This window comes from Lissotriton vulgaris, unplaced genomic scaffold, assembly GCF_964263255.1.
Source record: "Lissotriton vulgaris unplaced genomic scaffold, aLisVul1.2 SCAFFOLD_644, whole genome shotgun sequence".
NCBI lineage: Eukaryota > Metazoa > Chordata > Amphibia > Caudata > Salamandridae > Lissotriton > Lissotriton vulgaris.
In genome coordinates, this window is record NW_028242183.1 from 760,464 (window position 1) to 778,366 (window position 17,903).

Sequence of the window (17,903 nt, forward strand, 5' to 3'; positions counted from 1 at the left end):
TGCAAATTTGAAATTTAAATTTCCTATTTCTATTTAATTATTTTACAAAATATTAAATTCTCAAAAAAAAATTGTTAAACACTCCCCACCCATATGCCCTATAAACCCACTATCCCGCTCCAAAAAATTTAATTTTTTTTTAAATTTCACAATATTTTCAAATTTCAAATTTCTAATTATTTTCAAAATTCTAATTTCTAATTATTTTCAAATTTCTAATTTAAAATTCCTATTTCTATTTAATTATTTTACAAATTATTAAACTCTCAAATTATAATTATATGTGTAATAATATTAGCTATCTACAAAAGTTTTTCAAACCCTGATCTGCAGGATTAAATAACAACAAAAAAATTAAAAAATACAAAACTGGTGGAGATGAAGTCACTTACTTGGAACACCATTTCAGAGATGGTATATATCAAAAGAAAAAGTTAGTGACACAGTGGCAACCATAACCAAAGACGAACTAAGATCCTGTGTACGTCAATATTACAGTAGTTAATATTAAATTAAAATGGTAAAGGACTTTACTAGAAATCCACATCAAATGAGACAATTGTTGGGGAAAAATATGTTTAACGGATGGTTCAAACACTGTGATGATGATTTAACACTACAAAAATGTACCAATATGGTGTCACCATATGTGCACATTTTTAACACAAATGGCAATACACTAAAAAGGACTGCACAGTTCAAAATACTGTTACATTAAGGAGACTAGCTATATACTGGAAGAGAAAAGAACCTCCAGTACTAGAGTGGTGGCTCAAAGATGGAGAGGAACGATCCCTCGCAGAACAAAATACATCTGAAAAAAGTCCAAAGGTATGACAAGCTAGAACAATTTTTAACAGCCTGGAGGACATTCATTACTGATTTCTTGTATCCAGTAGATACATAAGTATTCTAAAAATGTTACAAAATAGGAACATTATATAATAATAGAGAATCAATAGGTACTACTGTGACAAGTGATTTCAAAGCACAGCCTTAGTGCAAGAGTTTAAAATAAATCAAGATCAGATTATTCCAATATGGGACAGATAGCCACGATACTACTGAGAGAAAAGAAGACCATGAGAAGACAACAGTCTGTTATGCTACTGTTATACCTGAAGTGATGGTCTGATGAAGAAATACAAAAAGTAATAAAGTGTGTCAACAAAAAAAAAAGCAGGAATCCTTACAACATACAGATGTTGGATGGTGCATATTTGGATGGAGGTATGTATGACCGATTTCTGATTGTAAACTCAACAGTTGAGACTTTTGAGGTTTCTTTCCTGGCCAAGGTTATTTCACTCACACAATCAATAAGGTCAGAGTTTCTTCCAGGCAGCGTGTTTTCCATCAAAGAAACAGTTAATGCAATTCCATACCCTCAGGAATACCCAACACAATTGTTACCAGAGACGTAAGGCTTTTAAGAACTCTCCCTCCAGGATGAATGTGGTATAAACTTGCAACAAACCACTTCATGTTTCCCCTCAAAATATCCTACATTTCTCCAGATGCCAGCTTGGTGCATCACAAATTCTGGGCCTTAAAAGCCACGGGTGCAATTGTTTTACGTCGCCCACCCTTTGATAAACATGAGCACATTCACTCTGAATTAGTTACAATCATTTCAAGATGGGTGATATCCATCTTTTGGGAAAGAGTTTGGATGACTAAAGTGGACCTGCATGAAGCCTAGCCAGCCAGCCATTTCCATCATCCTTATCAGAATTATCATACGGTATTTTTATGGGACAATAGGAGATGGACATTCATTCATCTCCAGTTTAAGCTTTTGTTAATGTCTTTGGGCCATATGTATGAAGGCAATTTTGCGATCGCAAATGCCTAAATATGCAGAATTTCTACGTTTGCGATCAGAAATCAGCAGTGTCCAATGTATGACACAAAACACCCCTCCCAAAATAAGGAATCGCACATTTTGCGATTTCCTATTTTGCAATTGCATTTAAGGAATCGCACAATAAAAGTGATTTGGCCGTAAGGAATCACAAATTACCACCAACTTCAAGTTGGTGGTAATTTGCGATTTCTTTGAAAAATGCACTTTTTTGCATTTTTCAAAGTGCCATGTGACTCACATACTTGCCACATGTGCACACATGCACATTTCAGGGGTGCAACAGGGTGTTCTTTTGACACCCAGACACCCTTGAAACTGCATTCTCAATTTGCGATTCTCTAATTGCAAATCTCAAATTGAGAATGTCTTCCCGTTTATTCCTAATAGGCCCATAGGAATGAATGGGGAGGTATTCCTCAATTGCGAATCGCAATTTGCAATTCCCAATTAAGAAATATGTAGGATTCTGCAGTTGAACAGGCCATAGTAGACTTAGAGAGAGAACATCTGAATACGAGAAGTCTCGAGACCCTACGGAGATTGGTGGATACACAGCGCCAATATAGGGAACTAGTGACTGATGAGGCAAAGACTCAAAACCTGGCCACCCTCCACCGCCTGTACGACGTTGGGGATAAGTCAGGCAAACTCCTGGCGTGGCTCAGTCGAAAGGAGCGGGCAGCGAGATGGGTGGAACATGCTAGAGATGCGGAAGGGGTGCTTGTTTGCACAGATGTACACATTGCTGAGACTTTTGCTACCCACTACGAACGCTTCTACACCGCCAGAGACTTAGGCACGTGCAAAGCTGCTCTTCAATATATGGAACAGACCGATCTTCCCTCGTTAGATCCTGAGGCCCTTAAGACGCTCGAGGCTGACATCACGGTGGAAGATATCTCTGTAGCCATTGCTAGACTAAGTTCTGGAAAGACACCGGGACCAAATGGTTTCCCGGCAGAATTTTTCAAGTGCACTGCGGACATTTTGACTCCCCACTTGAGAAACCTCTTCCTAGGAGCATATCAGGAGGGGAGGCTCCCCACAGACCTCTCCATGGCGACAATCATCCCAATTCATAAAGAGGGCAAACCACGGGAGGACTGCGCGTCCTACCGACCCATTTCCCTACTAAATACTGAGGTGAAACTCCTTGCGACTGGCTTGGCGCTACGATTGAGGTCGGTGATCCCGGACCTAATACATTTAGATCAAACCGGCTTCCTACCAGACAGGGCCACTAAGCTAAACCTTAGACGCATCCACAACTGGCTGCAGGAGGTGAGAGATAGAGAGCCACCACACTAGTTTCTCTCCCTTGACGCAGAGAAAGCCTTCGATGCGGTCCACTGGCCATTCCTGTAGGGTGACCTACAAAAATGTGGTTTTGGCCCTAAGTTTCAGACTTGGGTTCGGCTCCTCTACACCACGCCGCGAGCTAAAGTGAAGGTAAATGGGAGACTGTCACGTGAGTTCCAGATCCAGAGAGGGACACAACAAGGCTGCCCTCTGTCACCCTCCTATTCACACTTACCATTGAGATCCTAGCAGCTAGGGTCCGGCAACATCCAGGGATCACTGGATTCAGAAGAACCGAAACGGAACTGGCCCAAGAGAAGCTATCCGTCTACGCGGATGATGTACTCCTGTACATCACCAATCCGGAAACCACTGTCCCGGAGCTGTTCCTGGAACTGGAATGCCATGGTAGATACTCCGGCTACAAAATAAACTGGCATAAATTGATCCTATACGACTCTAGGGGCGGTGACCGATGGACGGCGTTGCCAGGGCAACTGATCACGACAATGCAGGGCTTTCAATATCTCAGGATTTACATCACCCTTGATAGGAAACTCTCGCTTCAGAAAAATATAGAGAGGATCATACTGAACTCCACAGCTGACATGGAGCGCTGGAGACAGCTACCACTTACACTCTTAGGTCGAGCGGCCATGTACAAAATGATTATTCTCCCCAAATACTTATACGCCCTACAGAACGAATACTATTTACTCCCGGAGACGCTGCTGCATAAAATCCACTCGGATCTTAGGGCCTTTCTCTGGCTAGGTAAACAACCTAGAATAGCACTGACCACTCTCCAAAGGCACCAATATAGTGGAGGAATCTCACTCCCAAACGTAGAAGCCTACTACTGGGCGGAACACATGACCCCAATTAATGAATGGCTACATACCCAGGCAGACCATCACACATATGCCCTAGAACGACATAAACTGTCCCCGCACAATCTACTGTATTACTTATACGGAGGCTCTGTACGGAAACCACTGCTTCCAGCGACTCTTATTACATTACGTGCATGGAACAAGGCCTCGAAACGTACAGGCTGGGAGAAGACACCCACCAGGCAGACGCCACTATGGCATTGCACGTGGCTAACTGAACTTCATAAACTCAAGGGATTTAAACGGTGGGACGACATTGGAAACTCCACTATTGGAGATGTGATCGCTAAGGGGGAATTGAAATCCTTTCAGGCCCTGAAGTTAGAGAATGGGCTCCAACACTCACAGCTCTTCAAATACACTCAGCTGCGCCATGCTTGGAGAGCACAAAACATACACTTGTCAGGGCTTCCAGAATATGCACCATTGGAGGGTAGGCTCCTGCAAGAACAGATTCAGGGGAAGGCGGTCTCACTCACCTACAAAACCTTAACCAACAATATGCTAGGGGATCTGGCGAAACTTAGAAATACTTGGGAAGGTGAGGTGGGAGCACTTGATGACCTAGATTGGGACATAGTGTTAATGCATCCCCGAGAGGTGGCGATTAAGTCTAGGCTCTGCCTCATCCAATACAGCATGCTTCACAGAACCTATTATGATAGGGTGAGACTCCATAAAATGGGGAAAATAGAGGACACTAGATGCCTCCGATGCCACAGAGAAGGTGGAGATTTTTATCACATACTATGGACATGTGAGGTGATTCAAACCTACTGGAACCACATCTTTATGGAACTGAGGGAGATATTGGAGGTTCCACTTGCACAGGAGCCCAAGCTGGCTTTACTGGGAATGACTAATGACGTGGACCTACCGCGCCCTCTCCTAATTTTCCTGGTTTTGGCCTTAGTGGTAGCCAAAAGAGGCATAGCGAAACACTGGGGTCTCCGACTCCCCCGGAACTGGAGGAGTGGAGAAGAGGGCTGGACCTTTACATGGCTGCCGAGAGAGTGACCTATAAATCTAGAGGGTGTCCTAGGAAGTTTCGAAAGGTTTGGTCCAGGTGGAGAAACTACCATGGTCTGGATGGGGGGCTGGGAGACAGATGAGCTAATTACCAGTCTACAAGTCCACACGGGTGCCGGAGGGAAGGCCTGGGAGGAGACGCTGAGAGATACCTGTTCATCGGATAGATGGACACTGCACCTGTATGATATGAAACACAACAGCAAAGTACGATTGTGGAGGGGCGGGAGAGGGAGTAGGGGGGTGAATGTTGCTAATTACATGACTGTACTGTTGAGTTATGAACAAAATCCAAATAAAAATATTTTTTTTAAAAAGAAATATGTAGGATTCGCAAAATTCTTTGCAAATCCTACATACATTGCATTTTGCGATTCTCAAATAACGATTCACAAAAAAATCGCTATTTGAGAATCGCAAATGGACTTTTTCATACATATGGCCCTTTTTGCTTTACCAAACTGACAAAAACCAAGTAGCTGTGCCCGTGACGACCAGAACCTAAAGTCTGATCATTTCTCCAATTGACGTTTTATCTCTCAGAGTTAAGAATTCAATAAAGTTCACACTCCAATTACAATAAAACTGCTTCAGATTTTGGTTTTCTAATAATCCTTGGAGAAATTTCACCTATATTTAACTCACAATTTAGAATTCCTGAGTACTCAAATAGGCATGCCATTGGAGACTCTTTGGAGCATAAAACATGTCTCCAATTGTGGGTCTCTAATCAGCATCATTCTAGTAATGTTTGTAGGGAACATCACATATCATGCTAGCAGGAGACAGGTGGGTCTTCCACTACTTATACAGACAACATTCACCTTTCAATAGAGGCAAGAAGAAATGAGTCTAGTGGCTGGATCTATGCAGGCACAGAACTGAATAGCAATTTATATTACAGTTCTGCATCTCACAATAGAATCAGACATCAGTCAGTTATGGTGGAAGTCTCTTTGTGGACGGACTTCCATGGAGGAAAAATGGTATGTGGCATGAACAGGAAAGAAGTGGCATATCAGTTGTGTGGAACATCTGGCAAGATGTTTTCCATTGAAGAGTTTAGGCTTCAAGATGGATATTCCTTCGGTTTAATATGTCAACAATGTGAGGGGGGCTTGCATGACTTGCCTTGTGGACAAAGCTATGAGTAATTATTCAACATTTTTGCACAGAAAAGAATGTTCTTTTCAAGCAAAGTACCTTCTGGGACTAATCAATTTAATAGCAGATTTGAACTCCTGGCATCGAGCATCTCCGGTAGCTGGAAAGTAAGGATGGATTATTTCATTAACCCCTACCGTGCCAAAGGCCGAGGCAAGCACTACCTTCTGGGCGCTGCGCGCGACTGTTGGAAGACGCAGCCCCACCCACTCCGTAGAACGCCCGCACCGCTCGGAATGTCCGCCGCGGTAAACGCATTAAAGTTCAAGAAATTGGGAAATCAATGACTGGGGGGTTATTTACCAGAGTTTTTCAACTGGAGATCCCATCCAGATGCAAAGGTTCTACTAGATTGGACGAGTCTGAAAACATATCCCTCTACCTCATCTGAGATCATTCTAATACACAATAGGTAAGTAGGAATGGAGACTTCAATTGTAGTTTAAGTGACTCCTCAGTAGCCATCTTAATTCTAGCCTTCTCTGCCACTAGAAATGGCCATAGGTATTCAATACCTCAATACAACATTTCCTTGTATTTTCCCAGATCCATTGGGTAATGCAAAATATCCTGATTTAGGATAACTTGCAACAAATGGTACGGACAACATATGAGGTAACTTGACGGTCCTGGGGCATTCAACAACAGCTTCAAATCTTTTTTTAAAGTTTTTATTGCATTTTTTTAATGTAGTTAAAAAAAATGCAATACAACAACCAAAACACATAGGCCCCATTCACAAAAGTAATCTGTGACAAAATCCTAACTTTACGACTTTCGGTATTCACAAAGGGCATTTAGGAGTAGTAAAGTTAGGATTTTGTCTCAGTTAAATTTAAGTTTTGGTCTTAAGTCTCACTTAAGTAAAACTTAAGTTTAACTGAGGCAAAATCCTAACTTTACTACTCCTAAATGCCCTTTGTGAATACCAAAAGTCGTAAAGTTAAATTTAAGTTTCGGTCTTAAGTTTAACATAAGACTAAAACGTAAGTTTGACTGAGACAAAATCCTAACTTTACTACCTTCAAATGCCCTTTGTGAATACCGAAAGTATATAGTTAGGATTTTGTCTCAGATTACTTTTGTGACTCAGGCCCAGAATCAAATAGTCCAGTAATCCAAGTACATCAATGATATGCAACGTCTTAGACGTTTAGACACAGTGCTAATGGCAATTCTTTCATGTAATTAATGCTTCCCTTGTGATGGCTCATGTTCTCAGTCCCACCCCCAACCAAGTCTTAAACAGTCTTTGGCTTTCTAGAACTTCTAATGGATCCAGAGCAGCTTGGGACATTTTAGATTGCTTGTCTATGAAGGCACTTCTGGTTCAGGCGGTAAATGTTCTATCTCTCTCAAACAAAGGCTAGGCTTCTTCAATACATCAGCAAATTTAGGTTAGTGAGTTCAACAGACCATGGACTGCAGATGAAGCATCAATATTTTTTTTTTACATTTTAGTTGCAGATTTCTTATAAGTGGTAAATGTTTCCAACCACCCTGTATTATTAATTGTGACATAAATGTGATTCTTGACTTCTTTGACATATGGTGATCATGTTAAGATTTGATATGCAAAAGAAATTCAAGCACTTAACTGCCTTTGATGCTTTTGAATTCGGACCCCATTCATCTAGGGGGATTGAGGCCTCTAAGTGTTTCAGTTTCACTGACTCTCTTTAAGCTATTATGCAATCAGTTGCTTGGGCGAATAGAATCATATTGATGGTATTAAAACATGTTTTGTTTGGAAAGCACTACTGGCCAATTGGTGTAGTTGTAATATTTTGTCTTTACACTGCGTTAATGTTGTTTCTTTGCTGCTGACAATTTAGTAAACATGAAATTGCAAAACCAACTTATTCATTACTTGAACACAATTATGGATTTTTTCACAATTCAGTATTTAGGGCACACTATCTTAGAACGCCACAATTTCATAAGGCAGAAAAAAATGAGTAACTGTTTTTGCTGCTTGCTACCCTCAGCTCTCTGGTGTCTTAGGTCCATATGTGAGTAGCTCCAGGTGGTAGTGACATTAAAACTCAGATTCAATAGAACACAGCAATTGCATTTCAGGAACGCAAATGTTTAGTTTATCGTTGGCTCTGAAAAAGACTTAAAGCCGAATTCGGAATGCGGCAGGAAATAAACCTGTAGAAAATATCTGCGACTCGTAGCCCTTCGAATAAATATCTACTAGTAGCTTTGCATGGGCAAAACATCCTCGGTAGTGGTAATGTAATGTTTCGCATGCAACGATGAAATCAAAATCAACCCCTAAGGATCACAATACATCCAAACATGTTTTATTCTCTTGTAACAGTAGTATGGTTGATAAAGATGAGTAAAGTTACATAATTGTTTTCAAAATTTCGCGAAATTCCTTGAAAATCTATAGCAATAAGTGATTTGCCCAGATATTTCCTACTCTAACAAATTTCACGCTGGTACCTCAAAAGACTTTTTTAAGCGAGGTTTGTAAAAAAAAATTAAGAAGCAGAGTGTGTTTCAGAGTCTGCTGAATCCGTTTTAGCTTGTGTTTGGAAAGTGCATGCAACCCTTGTTTATGGCTTGAAAAGGGATTTCTTTAAGAGTGCAATAAGCAGGACCAGGCCTGAGCCTGTCTGTATCCAAGGAGATTCTGATCTTCAGGAGCAGCTCACTGCCCCTTGGCCATCAGCCTTGGCCTTCCTTTAACTGTCAAGAAATCCCGAACCCCCGTGCACCTGAAGAAGCCCTAAAGGGTTGTGCAGAGAACCCTAAGACAGCCACCTCTTTCCTTTAGCCCCAGTCTCGCTGTGCCCTAAACAGCCCAGTGAACAAACGACAGAGAAGGTGGTAAAAACACAGACTTACGCTGTGTGTTTTGAAATCTGTGCATTTGGTACTGTTAGTACTGCTGTTTTCTGCCCTTGACGGTTTGAATTGAACTCTTGGTTTTTGGGCAATTGGGACTGTTAAAACTGCTGTTTTTCTACTTGTGCCTTTTTGAATATCTGTCCTAGTTTCTCCTGTACTGTGCTTATGCGTGCAGGGGCGCCATCCACTCTAGACCCCCCTCTCCTTTCTGTCTTTTAAAAGTAAAAAGGTAAATAGACTCTCAGAGGCTAAGCAGGGTGTGTTTAAGACACTGCTGTATCTGCTCTAAGGTTTAAACTATATTTGGAAAGTGTATGTAACCTTTGTTTTTGGCTAGAAAAGGGGATTTCTTTAAGTGCACGAAAAGCAGTACTTTGCGTGGCTTAGATTTGGGCCTACCTGCAGGGTAAACCAGGACCAGCAAAGTGTGGACTGAGCCTATCTGTATCCAATGAGATTCTGATCTTCAGGAGCAGCTCACTGTCCCTACCCTTCAGTCTAGGTCTTTCTGATTTGAACCTCTAGCTCCCAAGCAACCCTGAGCTCCCCCCTACTTGCAGAAGCCCTTAATGTCTGTGCAGGAAACTCCAAGACAGCCACCTCCATCTTCTAGCCCTAGTCTCTCTGTGACCTAAACAGCCCAATGAACAAATAATAGGGAAGGTGGTAAGGACACAGACTTGTGCTGTGTGTTTTAAAACTGTAAAACTGCTGTTTTTCTACCCATGACTGTTTACATTTAATCTCTTGTCTGTTGTGCAATTGATTGGGTAAAACTGATGTTTTTCTACCAGTGACTATTTGAATTTCTGACTGAGTTTCCCTTTTAGTGTGCTTAGTATTGAAGGGGCAACCCCCACAGCTTTCCCCCTGCCCTTTGGGTCTTTTAAAAGTTGAATAGGCAAACTAGCCCCTCATAGTCTATGCAGAGTGTGTTTAAGAGACTGCTGAATCTGCACTAAGGTCTAAACAGTGTTTAGACATCGTATGTAACCATTCTTTTTGGCTAAAAAAGGGATTTCTTTAAGTTCATGAAAAGCAGTATTTTAAGTGTCTTAGATTTGGGCCTACCAGCAGGGTAAACCAGGATCAGCAAAGAGTGGATTGAGCCTGTCTGTATTCCAGAAGATTCTGATGTTTAGGGGCAGCTCACTGTCCCCTGGCCATCCGTCTGTGCTTGAGGTCACAAGTCCCTTATATAAGTTGCTATTGGGAGTTAGATCTGATTGGTTCCTGTATCTGGTGTTTCTATTGGGCTTAGGACATAAGGTTAGGTTTCTGATTGGCTGATAGGTCTGGGGCTGTGATTGGTCGCTGAGCAGGCTAGGGTTTCTATTGGGGTTAGGGCTTAGGTTAGGGGCCTCATTGGCGGATACGTCTGGAGTTTTTAATGGTTTTCTGGGGCTAGGGTTCTCTCAGGCTTAGGGCTTCGTTATGATTGGCTGCTAGGACTAGGGCTGTTATTGGTTGAAATGGGATTTGTCTCTTATTGGCCCTAGGGCTTAGGGATAGTGTTCTAATTGGTAAGTATTAGGGCTAGGGTTCTCATTGCCCGAAGGTGTCACTTGATCACTAGGGCTATTTAACCTTAGGGCTCAGGGTTTCTCAGCCTGGTCGTCGAGACTAAAGGTGGAGAGGACAAGGGAAGATGCCTGTTTGCATGTTTACCATTCAGCAGCACCCACCTTAACCCATCCACATGCACACAAACATATTAACACCCCACAGCAAATGCACTCTACTCATTTACTACAAACAAACCCTGGCCACATTTCATTACCTCAACAAGCACTACAAAATACCACAAACAACATCTATAAACCCTTCTACCTCAACTACCACACAATGGCAACATCACTCTCACACAAAACATCACCCCGTCCTATACCATTAACAAATACACACATCACCGACACAACACAAAGCCCTACTATACAAAACCATATTCCACCAGACACACATTCCTTGTTCATACAGAGCACCAGCTGAACCCTCCACTTACTCCTTTCTGTCACCACCAAACCTATACTCAGTCCTCCATCATATTGTCCACCAACACCCTTCTCCTCTTTTCACTAAAAAAGCAAAACCTCAACCCTTACACTCCGCTCCACCACATATATTACCTTCTCCGGCTATCAAATCTAATTCAAACACTCATAACTCTTGTCCATCCCCATCACACACTACATACACTCTTTTTCAAAACTCATCTCCACCCCCTTTACCAGTCAACTTCCACTAACCAACATAACTTTGCACACAAATCCTTCTCAGGAAACCACTACATCATCGTCTCCTCTCACTACTCCACAAAACCAAACCATAACACACACACCCGCTCAACAAAATTTCAAATACACACTATTTCATAATACATTCCATCACAAACTAGAAACATACACCAACTCCTACCCTTATGACTGTACAAATTATACACATCCCAAACCATCTTTACTAACAAACCATCTCTCTTCCCCCACACCTAACACAAATACACCAACACAACAACTCTCATCCATCAACCTCTCATCCACTGGACAATTTAGAACCTTACAACATGACCGACATGCAGCACCACCACCCCAACTCATACACCTTCCACCCTAAACAGACGCAAACAAAATAAATTAAATGCCAGTCTCCACAACTTTGTATCTCAATGTCTATTGCACAACAATGCTACTCTACAAGAACACAGCTCACCAACTCACTCTCAACAATCATCTCCACCACCTACACACACATACCCACCAAAATACCTTCTAAGCCTGATGGATGAGGAATACAATAAAGAAAACCTTCACTATTACTATCATCATACACCTAACACCACCACTAACAAGCATTCGCATAGCCAATAGGTCTCACGTTTGGGACCTTATAAGTGTTTAGCCATGCAACAGCTGATGCTGTTGCAGGAAGGATATTGTGCTGCATAACTAAATACTTATAAAGCCCCAAGGCGAGACCATGAATTCACATATATCACAGTTCGATTAACTGTCTTCGGTTGATTGTTTACTTTGAGTTTTAGTCTAATATTTTAACAAATGAAACAATATAAAAAAATATTTTTCATTTCAACATATACGACCATTTATATATATGTTCACTCAATAAAGCTTTCCTGTGAAATTCTGTGTACTTTGTAGGGTTTCGAAGCATCCGCATAGTCAGTGGGTGAGCTGCATGAAGCAAGACAGTTTATTCGGTTTACTCGTTGAAGTACTTTTTTTCACATTGTTAGCTTTGCTTCGATCATCTTTTATTCAATATGTTGCTATTTTTTGGTTGGAGAAGTTAGAAAGCGAGCATGAGCCTGTATTGCAAGCCAGACAGATGACTTCCTCGCCTACAGACTAACCATGTATTGCCGCATGTCGTACTTGCAAAAGAACTCACCTTGTCGCACAAAGCAGGCTTTAAATTGCATAATAGAAAGGAAACATAAGAGAGCTACCGTGCTCCGGCTCACATTACGCTTTCAGTGACAAAGTACAGAGTAAGAAAAAAATCAAAGCATCTTAAAGGTGTCAGAGCAGAATTGTTATTGCTTTTCTTGTTACTACTTCGCTGTAATGTGCATTGAAATTATGATTTTGAACTATAAAATGGAAATCGCAAATATACCCAGCTGTCCCCAATGATCAGCTGGCGCAGTTCCTTAAGGGGTACAAAGGCTTACCGAGGTTAATTAGGAATGATGGGTAACTTCAAAAAGGTGTTTAACATTTGCTGCATTTTAGCGCTTGAAAAATGCAGTAGTACGGGCCATTTCGGCGGTCAGGAGACGAGAACAGATTCTCTATGCAAGCTGATTCTACATAGGCTGCCAATTTATGATAGAATTCTGTTCAAACTGAACTGCCTCATGTTTAAAGCCAAATTAGCCCCCAAAAAGTCTAGAACACAAAACAATTCCTGCTGTCATCATGGATGAAACTTGTGGAGTCAGAACTAACTGTTGATCTTGTTTATTGGGTTAAACTAAAAAGCAGAGAGGTGGAGACAAGAATGACAGAAGAGTTTGTAGGGCAGAAGAGTGGGAGGCGTGTCAGAAATGTTGCAGGCCGGGCGCACACGACCGGGAGTTGTGTGAACTTGTGCGTGCAAAAATGAAATGTGAGTGGTGATGCGAGTGGTGCAGGCGCGTGCGACAGGAAAAAGTGCTGTGCACTTCGCGCGCTTGTGCGTGTAATAGCAAGTTGGTGGCCGGCAAGGTAGCACTTTTAAAGCAGCTACTAAATGTCTCGCTAGTGCAGCGCATGCGCTAGCTCAGGCGAGATCTAATGACACACCTGCTACAAGTTCAACTAATACTGCTCACTCTTCTACAAAATAAAATCACACCATCACCAAAACACAATCTCTCAACTCCCTACAAATGAATGCTCGATCACTCCCTGAAAACAAGTTTTTCATCTACTACCTACTCACTGACACACAGCCTGAGTTACTCTTCGTAACTGAATCATGGTTGGGAGATGACATGGCTCCAGTGTTGCAAAAAGCTGTTCCTCTAGTCTATCAAACTATCACACACAATCATATAGGCAAAAGAATAGGGGCCTAGCTGTTATATTCAAGTAAACAATAAATCTCACTAAAGCTAATGACGTTTCCATTCAAGGTTTTGAGGCCGTGTTCACCAGATGCAACCCTATACCATCTTCCTCTTGTAACATTCTACTCATTTGCAGACCTCCACCCAGCAATCCAACTTACCCAGACACACTTCTAGTCTAGACACAGTTTTACAGATAACACTCCACTTCAACCATTCATTTTTTGTGTCCTTTATGAAAATTGTTGCATTGCTGCATGAAAACAGCGATGCAACAGTTTACATTGCACCCTCCTGGCGACACGATGGATGTGCCGTATTTGATGTTCTCCGCTCTATGTACCAAGGAGTTACAGATACGTCGATATTTCTGACATATCTGTAGGCGCAGTAATGACTCATTGCTGGAGTGTGTCACAAAACTGACGCAACTCTACCAATGGGTCATTACACATGGGCAAGTCCCATGTTAAATGTGCCTGTCAGTCTTAAGCCTGCTGTGAGGCAGGCATAAGATTTTGGTGCAGTGGCATCCTAGAAGTGGCTCAATGAAATCTGAGAGATTTCCCTGCGCCACATCTACGAGGCTTTTGTGGGGGAACGCTCACCCTGCATAAATTATACCTGACACAGGTGTAATGGAGTGCAGGGCATTACAAAGTGACATCTGCTTAGATGCATCACTTTCTAAATATGGCGCAACATGGTACCTTTTTTAACCCGCCGGTGTGTCACAAGAACTGACGCAAGGGCGACACAAAAGTGTTGCAAGGCCTCATCAATAAGGCCATTGGTTTGACATACTCAATATGCCCCATCCAAATATCATCATCACCGGCCTAGACACTCTGAACCTTTATCAGATCATCCACAAACCCACAAACCCACACACATTGCTGGACATATCTTAGATGTCTTTTTTGCTAATCCAAAACTAGTTACCTTTCAAGCGATTACTCCAGTCACATGGTCAGACCACCATTCACTAGCTTTCCAAAATAAAACACCACAAAGCAACACACCCAAAACCACCTTATGTGCATCCACCTATCAACAGTGGGACAAACTCAATTTTGAACACTAGGGGCCCGATGTAGGTAGGCCGTTACCGATCAGTAACGGCCGAAAATACCGATTTTCGGCCCTTACCGATCGTTATCCAGCCATCGAGATGTAGGGCAATGCAAATGTAAATATACCGATTCGGAATGGCTAACGATTCGGGAATAATCCGATTCGGAAATACCCCGAATCGGTAACAGAACGAATCGGTAACATACCGATTTGATAAAAATACCGATTCGGTACATGTACCGAATCGGTAGTGACACCGAATCGGAAAAAATACCGATTCGGTCCATGTATCGAATCGGTAGAGACAGCGAATCGGAAAAATTCAGAATCGGATAACCTACCGATTCGGTAGAGTCACTGAATCGGTAAATCTCCGAATCGGACAGAGAGAGAGATGTAGGGAAGCACAGAAATACCGATTTTGGCTCAAAATCGGTTTTTCAAAATCGGTATTTACCATGGATTACAATCAGGCGGTAACCAACTTCAACCTATAAAAATAGACCCAAAATGCATTGCAACTTGCAGGATGGCTGCTTTTTATGTCATTGCAAGGCGGCTACGGCTACAGCTGGAAGGAGAGAGGGAATGGCAAAGAGAGGAACAGGTCTACAGACAGAGGATCACCCTGTTCATGCTCACAGAGGCAGAGATCCTACAGAGGTACAGGCTGGACTCAGACACCATTCTGGAGCTCATCAGGGACCTCAAACCACTGTTGGACCACCCCACCCCAAGGGCACACGCCATCCCAGCGCACGTGCAGGTGCTATGCAGCCTACACCTGCTTCCGTCTGGCAGCTATCAAAGTGGAGTAGCTGCGGTAGGAGGGGTGACCCAGAGCAGCCTGTCAAGGTTTTTCCACAAATTCCTTGACGCCATGATACACAGGATGGACCAATACATCTCTTTCCCTGCAACCCACGCAGAACTGGTACAAACAAAAGCTGACTTTTACCAGATAGCACAATTTCCCCAAATCATCGGCTGTATAGATGGCACGCACATTCCGATTTGCCCCCCTGCTGACACAGAATACATATACCGCAATCGGAAGTCTACGCACACCATCAATGTTCAGGTGATCTGCAATGCGAAGTGCACCATCACAGACCTGGTCGCAAAATTCCCAGGGAGTACCCACGACTCCTACATTTTTCAACAGAGCGGCATCTATGCACGGCTGACGGCTGGCGAATTTGGTGAAGGATACCTCCTAGGTGAGACACATCATCAGACCCCCATAACACAAAGTAGCCAAGTCAAATACATGTATGCATGTGAGTAATGTTACCCCTTTTCCTTCTAGGCGACAGTGCATATGCCCTCCGCTCATTCATACTCACCCCCTACCTCAACCCCTCTACACCTAGCCAAAGGAGGTATAACCGGGCCCACAAAAGCACAAGGAATGTAGTTGAACGGACCTTTGGCATCTGGAAAAGCAGATTCAGATGCTTGCACAAGAGTGGAGGTGCAAGGCAGTATACCCCCATCACCTGCTGCAAGATCATAGCTGTCAGTGCAATGTTGCACAACCTTGCAGTGAAGAAGGGCACTGAGGTGGAGTTGTCAGACTACGAGGACCATGACGACGACGTTGCCGTGCCACAAACACAACCTGCTGGGGTGTCTACGCCAAGTGATGGCAGATACAGACGTGAGGAGATTACAGAAAACTATTTCTGAGTGAGTACAGATGCACTGACAGGTCAATGGATGTTAGGAAATGAAATATTTAATAATGTTGCGACAACGTTACTGCACTGATGTGCAACAAAAGAAAATGTAAACAAAAAGTTGTTAAATGTCAATTGGCCGGGTTGCCTCACCCGCCCTGGCAAGCTTAGTTTTTGCTGCGCTTAGCAGCCCCACTGGGATGTGCCTCTCCCCCTTCTGCATGTCCAGCAGCCTCAGCAGAGTGCCTGCTGCTCCGGCGCGGCTCTGACACTGCGCTGGCCGGGCTGCTGCGGCTTCTGCTGTCCCCAGCCTCGCCCAGGTCCAGGGCTGGATTGCCAACAGTGTTTGATATTATAAGTGCCTCCATGGCGGTCGTAATGCGGGCCATGCCCCTAGTGACCTCAGCCGTGTTCTGGGTCAGGCTGGCCTCCATATTTGCCCCACGTTGGCATAGCTGGGCGGTAGCAGCAGCAAGGCGGTTGATTGCCCTATTATGCATGCGGGCATCCCTGCGGCGAGAGTGCTCGTGGTCATCAAGTTTGGTACAGAGCTGCGTGATGGCAGTGGTCATATGGCCAAGACCTGCAGCAATGTCCTTATTGCTTTCTACAAATGTCTTAAACCCCTGCGCCATCTCTCCCATCTGCAGGTTATGCACCCGCAACTGGCGCTGGCAGGCCAAGATGGATTTAGCCTGCATCCGCTGGATCTTTACCATACTGCCCTCCAGCCCTACAAACACGCTGCCCTCCCGTGCTGGAAGTGCACTGCTTGATGATGTTCGCCTCCGGGGATTGCTGCTGCCCTGCTGCGTGGGCTGGGGTGCCACAGGTGTTACTGTGTTGCCAGCTGAGGCCTGACCCGCTGCTCCCTCGATGGGGTTCACTGGAGCTATAATAATACTCCTGGCAGGAGATGTGGCAGGTGCAGGGTGGCTCTGTGGTGGAGAGTTATATGGGGAGAACTGCAATGGGGGCGTGCCAGATAGTCGGGGAGAGTGTAGAAATGTGAGGGAATGTCCAAGGTCCTCCTCATTTTCCAGGGCACTGGTGTTCTCATCCGCCTCCTCCTGTGCTGGTTGACTGGTGCTTGGCCCTGCCACCGCACTGCCAGATGGTGCTGGTGCTTCAGTAGCTCCTGCTCCTCCGCCTGATGGTGCCCCTAGGTATAAAGAAGCATTTGTGAATTGCGTACTGATGTATTACAGTCACTACAATTAAAGCATTTCACATATCATTTCAAATACTTCGATTCAGTTTCACAGTTCTTTTCATTATGCTTCTGCACTGGCATTTGTGCCTAGTTCTGCTGACTGCATTTACCATGATGCATTTCTCATGTTTGTTGGTAGCAGTACTGGGCTGGGGTTTGGCTGTGCATTGGGTCTGAAGGGGAGGTGTCTGGTAGGTTGTGTCATGATGCGCATGCTTCTTACCTTTAGCTGTAGCTCTGGCTGAGCTATCCAGGT